Here is a 6,779-nt window from a genome sequence, read left to right on the forward strand (position 1 = left end):
AGTAGAATTATTTATAATCCTTGCTGTATATACCCAGTAATGGGATTGCTAGGTCAAATGGCATCTCTGGTTCTAGATCCTTGAGGAATTGCCACACTGTCCTCCATAATGGTTGAACTGATTTACACTCACACCAACCGTGTAAAAGAGTTCCTATTTCTCCATATCCTCAGCAGCATCTGTTGTTTCCAGAATTTTTAATGATCGTCATTCTGTCTGGTGTGAGATGGCATCTCATTGTGGTTTTGATTTGCATTTCTCTGATGACCGGTGATGATGAGGTTTTTTTCATATGTTTGTTGGCCGCATAAACGTCTTCTTTTGAAAAGTGTCTGTTCACATCCTTCGACCACTTTCTGATGGGGTTTTTTTTTTCTTGTAAATTTGTTTAAGTTCTTTGTACATTCTGGATATCAGACCTTTGTCAGATGGGTAGATTGCAAAAATTTTCTCCCATTCTGTAGGTTGTCTTTTAACTCTGATGATAGTTTCTTTTGCTGAGCAGAAGCTCTTTAGTTTAATGAGATCCCATTTGTCAAGTTTGGCTTTTGTTGCATCTGCTTTTGGTGTTTTAGTCATGAAGTCTTTGCCCATGCTTATGTCCTGAATGGTATTGCCTAGGTTTCCTTCTAGGGTTTTTATGGTTTTAGGTTTTAGGTTTAAGTCTTTAATCCACCTTGAGTTAATTTTTGTATAAGGTGTAAGGAAGGGGTCCAGTTTCTGTTTTCCACATACGGCTAGCCAGTTTTCCCAGCACCATTTATTAAACAGGAAATCCTTTCCCCATTGCTTGTTTTTGTCAGGTTTGTCAAAGATCAGATGGTTGTAGACGTGTGGTTTTATTCCTGAGGCTTCTGTTCCATTGGTGTATATATCTGTTTTGATATCAGTACTGTGCTCTTTTGGTTACTGTAGCCCTGTAGTATAGTTTGCAGTCAGGTAGCATGATGCCTTCACCCTTGCTCTTTTTGCTCAGGATTGTCTTGGCTATATGGGTTACATCTTGGTTCCATATGAAATGTAAAGTAGTTTTTTCAAGTTCTGTGAAGAAAGTGAATGGTACCTTGATGGGAATACCATTAAATCTATAAATTACTTTTGGCAGTATGGCCATTATCACGATATTGATTCATCCTATCCATGAGCATGGAATGTTTTTCCATTTGTTTGTGTCCTCTCTTATTTCCTTGAGCAGTGGTTTGTAGTTCTCCTCGAAGAGGTCCTTCACATCCCTTGTAAGTTTTATTCCTAGGTATTTTATTCTCTTTGTAGCAATTATGAATTGTAGTTTACTCATAATTTGGCTCTCTGCTTCTCTAATATTGATACATAGGAATGCTTGTGATTTTTGCACATTGATTTTGTATCCTGAGACTTTGCTGAAGTTTTTTATCAGCTTAAGGAATTTTGGGTCTGAGATGATGGGGTTTTCTAAATATACAATCTTGTCATCTGCAAACAGAGACAATTTGACTTCCTCTTCTTATTTGAATATCCTTTATTTCTTTCTCTTCCCTGATTGCTCTGGCCAGAACTTCGAACACTATGTTGAATAGGAGTGGTGAGAGACGGCATCTTTATCTTGTGCCAGTTTTCAAAGGGAATGTTTCCAGCTTTTTCTCATTTTGTATGATATTGGCTATGGGTTTGTCATAAATAGCCCTTATTATTTTGAGATATGTTTCATTAACACCTAGTTTATTGAGAGTTTTTAGCATGAAGGGATGTTGAATTTTACTGAAGGCCTTTTCTGCTTCTATTGAGATAATCATGTGGTTTTTGTCATTGGCTCTGTTCATGTGATGGATTACGTTTATTGATTTGCATATGTTGAACCAGCCTTGCATCCCAGGGATGAAGCTGACTTGATCTTAGTGGATAAGCTTTTTGATGTGCTGCTGGATTCGGTTTGCCAGTATTTTATTGTGGATCTTCGCATCTAAGTTCATCAGGGATATTGGCCTGAAATTTTCTTTTTTTGTTGTGCCTCTGCCAGGTTTTGGAATCAGGATGATTCTAACCTCTTAAAATGAGTTAGGGAGGAATCCTTCTCTTTTTTTGTTTGGAGTACTTTCGGAAGTAATGGCACCAGCTCCTCTTTGTACCTCTGCTAGAATTTGGCTGTGAATCCGTCTGGTCTTGGGCTTTTTTTTGGTTGGTAAGCTACTAATTATTGCCTCAATTTCAGAAGTTGATATTGGTCTATTCAGGGATTTGACTTCTTCCTGGTTTAGTCTTGGGAGGGTATATGTGTCCAGGAATTTATCCATTTCTTCTAGATTTTCTAGTTTATTTGCACAGAGGTTTTTATAGTATTCTCTGATGGTAGTTTGTATTTCTGTGGGATCAGTGGTGATATCCCCTTTATCATTTTTTATTGTGTCTATTCGATTCTTCTCTCTTCTTTTTCAGTCTGGCTAGCAGTGTGTCTACTTCATTAATCTTTTCAAGAAACCAACTCTTGGACTCTTTTGATTTTTTAAAGGGTTTTTCATGTCTCTATCTCTTCCAGTCCTTCTCTGGTATGTAGGAATGTTTATGTCTGCTGGAGCTACGCCCACAGCTGCCCCTTCCCCTAGGTGCTCTGTCCCAGGGAGATGGGAGTTTAATCTATAAGTCCCTGACTGGGGCTGCTGTTTTTCTTTCAGAGATGCCCTGCCCAGTGAAGAGGAATCTAGAGAGGCAGTCTGCCCACAGCCACTTTGCCATGCTGTGGTGAGTTCCACCCAGTCCGAACTTCCAGGCCTTTTCAGCGTGATCGGGAAAGACCTCCTACTAAAGCCTCAGTAACGGTGGACACCTCTCTCACCACCAAGCTGGATTGTACCAGGTTAACTTCAGACTGCTGTGCTGGCAGCGAGAATTTCAAGCCAGTGGTTCTTAGCTTGCTGGGCTCCGTGGGAGTGGAACCCGCTGAGTGAGACCACTTGGGTCCCTGGCTTCAACCCCCTTTCCAGGGGAGTAAATGGTTCTGTCTCGCTGGGGTTCCAGGTGCCACTTCGGTACAGGAAAAAAAAAAAAAAAAACCTCCTGAGGCTAGCTCGGTATCTGCCTGAACAATGACCCAGTTTTGTGCTTGAAACCCAGGACCCTGGTGGTGTAGGCACACAAGGGGATCTCCTGGTCTGTGGATTGCCAAAACTGTGGGAAAAGTGTAGTATCTGGGTCAGATAGCACAGTCCTTCGTGGCGTCCCTTGGCTGGGAAAGGGAGGCTCCCCTCCTCCTTGCACTTCCCTTGTGAGGCGATGCCCCACCCTGCTTCTGCTTGCCCTCCATGGGATGCACCCAATGCCTAACCAGTCCCAATGAGATGAACAGGGTACCTCAACTGGAAATGCAGAAATCACCCGCCTTCTGCATTGGTCTTGCTAGGAGCTGCAGACCAGAGCTGTTCCTATTCAGCCATCTTGCCAGTCAAACTCCAGAATTATTTCTTGTATTCTTTCTTATCTCTTATATTTCTGCAGTTTTTCACCTTCAATTCCGTCTTCAACCTACAGCAGACTACAGTCCCCATCCCTCCAGTAACACTTCTTACGTGTGCTGTAAACTCAGTTACTTGTCTGCATACTTCATCAAATTGTAAGCTCTCAGAGGTCAGGGACTGTGCCCTCTTATTCATCTTTTTATTTACAATATCTAGTATAACTCCTGGAACATAGTAGGTATTTAGTAAATACTTTTGAATGAGTGGATAGATTTGCTTAAATCAAAGCAAAGCCTTTTTCCTGTTTTGGCCTTTCACTCCAAAAAGATGGAATTTTCCCCTTATTTGTTTTTTCCCTCCAAAAAAGACAGATTTTCCACAATATACATTCATTATGTGTTAGGGTTCTTATCTCCCCTTATTCATCCTCTTCCTCTATTGCTTAAATGAGTGCACATGGAATTATAGTGGTCTCTATTTTCAATATTGTCACACTGAATCACATAGAAAGGAGCCTGATTATTGTAAACGGAAGCAGAAGTCTATGGAATGATTCCGCTGGGCACATGCACCGGCTCGCCTAAGCAGACTCAGACCAGTTGGAGGAAGAATGGCCTATCCCAATCACTTTGGTTGTGATGGATGGTGAATAAACCCTCTTGGTATAGCAAACTGTACTGGGACACTGGAAATCTCTCGGCCTGAAAATATCTGTTTCTGATATCAAAACTTGAGACAGTAATCCTTTGGTATGATCGAAGAAAGATGTATTACTTACACAGGCAGAGAAATCTCAAGGCAAGAGGATGAAAGTTTAGCCCTCTGGGAGAGAGCCTAGGGGCGGGTGAGGAGGGAGAGAGAGAGAAAGGAGGGAGAGAGGGAGAGAGGGAGAGGGAGAGAGAGAGAGAGAGAGAGAGAGAGACTAGCATGTACACAGGCATTTTATAAGAGAGGAAGTTGTCAGCGAAAAGTTTAAAAGAGGAATCAAGAGGGTGCATTAGCTTGTGATATGTGTATGGGGGCAGAGTGACCGTTATCAGAATACTAATGCTAAAGGAGGCAAAAGACATAGTCGGAATGTGGCTTAGGGGTTGCTGACACTCAATCAAATATCAGTGGGGATACAAGATTTTTTTTTCCAGTGGTCCTCACAATTATGCCTAAATCTGAGTAAGCACAGCAACTGCTCAGGTTTCCTGTAAATAAACATATACTTTGTCTGAGAGAGATCAAATTTGCAAAGTCAATTCACAATAATTTGACCAGCAACTATTATAACTCCCTGAAAGATAGGGCAAACCAGTCACTGCATGCAGAAGAAGATAGCCAAGAGAAGATATCAACTGAGGTCTGGAGAATCTCTTAGAGTACTCTTGTAGTATTATTAATTATTTTGGTTTGTTCTATTTGTTTAAATATTCTGGAGACTTGTTCTGTCTTATTAACCTACATGCAGCAGGAGGTCTTCTTTAAGGCAGAAACTTCACCTTGACATGGCAGTAGGTAGTCCAATGCTAATCTTTTATCAGCTACCACAGCAACTAAAGGGCTTTGTGCCACATTAAGGGCTTCTAAGGCTTAAGATGCTTACTGTATATGGTCTGCCAGGACTGTGACAATCTCTGAGTGGCCTTATGAATTCAGTCTGTGTTACAGAATCGAAAATAACTAAATGTGTGCCTGTTATACCAGAGATTGTCATAAGGTCCAATATGATAGAAAAAGATAAGTTGGTGTTTCTTTCTGTGGGGAAGCTAAATGAGAGAGGTTGCTGTGGGCTGCATGTTTGTGTCCCCTCAAAATTCATATGTTTAAACCATAATCCCCAATGGGATTGTATTTGGAGATGGGGCCTTTGGGAAGCAATCAGCCCATTAAGGTGGAGCCCTCACAACAGGATTAGTGCCTTTGTAAGAAACTACATGAGAGATCTTGCTTCCTTTCTTTTCTCTCTGCAATGTGAGGGCATGGCAAAAACATAGTCATCTGCAAACCAGGAAGAAGGCCCTCACAAGAACCTGACCATGCTGAAACCCTGATTTCGACAGGCTCAGAAGTGTGAGAAATAAACTTCTATTGTTTAAGCCGCCCAACCTATGGTATTCTGTTATAGCAGCCTGAACAGACTAAGCAAAGATGGATTTTCTAGCTGTATATAGGGTAACCTAAGCACTAAATATGCATAAAATAAAGGTCAGATTGCATGGGGCAGAAGGAGAAAAAATAGAGGAGTAGAATGTGTGACCCTGTTGAACAGGAGTAGTGCCACAGAAGAATAAGTAGCCCAGGGGGACTTGGATGGTGAGATTTCTGGTTGGTGGATTTATCTCAGTGCGGATATGTGAGGGCCAAATAGTTTCAGTGGAAGGACATGGCTGTATACAATACTGGTTGATGGGGAAGTCAGAAAGAATGTGAAGTCTACATAGAGAAAGCTAATAGGGTCAAGGAAATTCTGGGAGGAAATGCAGGGCTGGTGGGTGAGTGGGGAGGATGATAAGTGGTCAATATGGATACTGAACACCTCCAAGGAGGTAGAACTTAGTTGTGTAAGTGGTCACTCATGCTGGGGCACTGGGTAACAGGCCCAGTATTACTGGAGGCTTAACTCTTAAGTGAAGTGTTGTTACATATATATTATCTAGCAAGTCAAAGAAAAAACTACTTTACAGTTCATATGGGACCAAAAAAGAGCCCAAATTGCCAAGATAATCCTAAGCCAAAAAAACAAAGCTGGAGGCATCATGCTACCTGACTTCAAACTATACTACAAGGTTACAGTAACCAAAACAGCATGGTACTGGTACCAAAACAGAGATATAGACCAATGGAACAGAACAGAGCCCTCATAAATAATATCACACATCTACAACCTTCTGATCTTTGACAAACCTGACAAAAACAAGAAATGGGGAAAGGAATCCCTATTTAATAAATGGTACTGGGAAAACTGGTTAGCCATATGCAGAAAGCTGAAACTGGATCCCTTCCTTACACCTTATAGAAAAATTAATTCAAGATGAATTAAAGATTTCAATGTTAGACCTAAAACCATAAAAACCCTAGAAAAAAACCTAGGCAATACCATTCAGGACATACTCATGGGCAAGGACTTCATCTCTAAAACACCAAAAGCAATGGCAACAAAAGTCAAAATTGACAAATGTGATCTAATTAAGCTAAAGAGCTTCTGCACAGCAGAAGAAACTACCAGCAGAGTGAACAGGCCACCTAGAGAATGGGAGAAAATTTTTGCAATCTACCCATCTGACAAAGGGCTAATATCCAGAATCTACAAAGAACTTAAACAAATTTACAAGAAAAAAATCAAACAACCCCATCAAAAAGTGG

The sequence above is a fragment of the Colobus angolensis genome, unplaced genomic scaffold (assembly GCF_000951035.1).
Source record: "Colobus angolensis palliatus isolate OR3802 unplaced genomic scaffold, Cang.pa_1.0 Scaffold385, whole genome shotgun sequence".
Lineage (NCBI taxonomy): Eukaryota > Metazoa > Chordata > Mammalia > Primates > Cercopithecidae > Colobus > Colobus angolensis.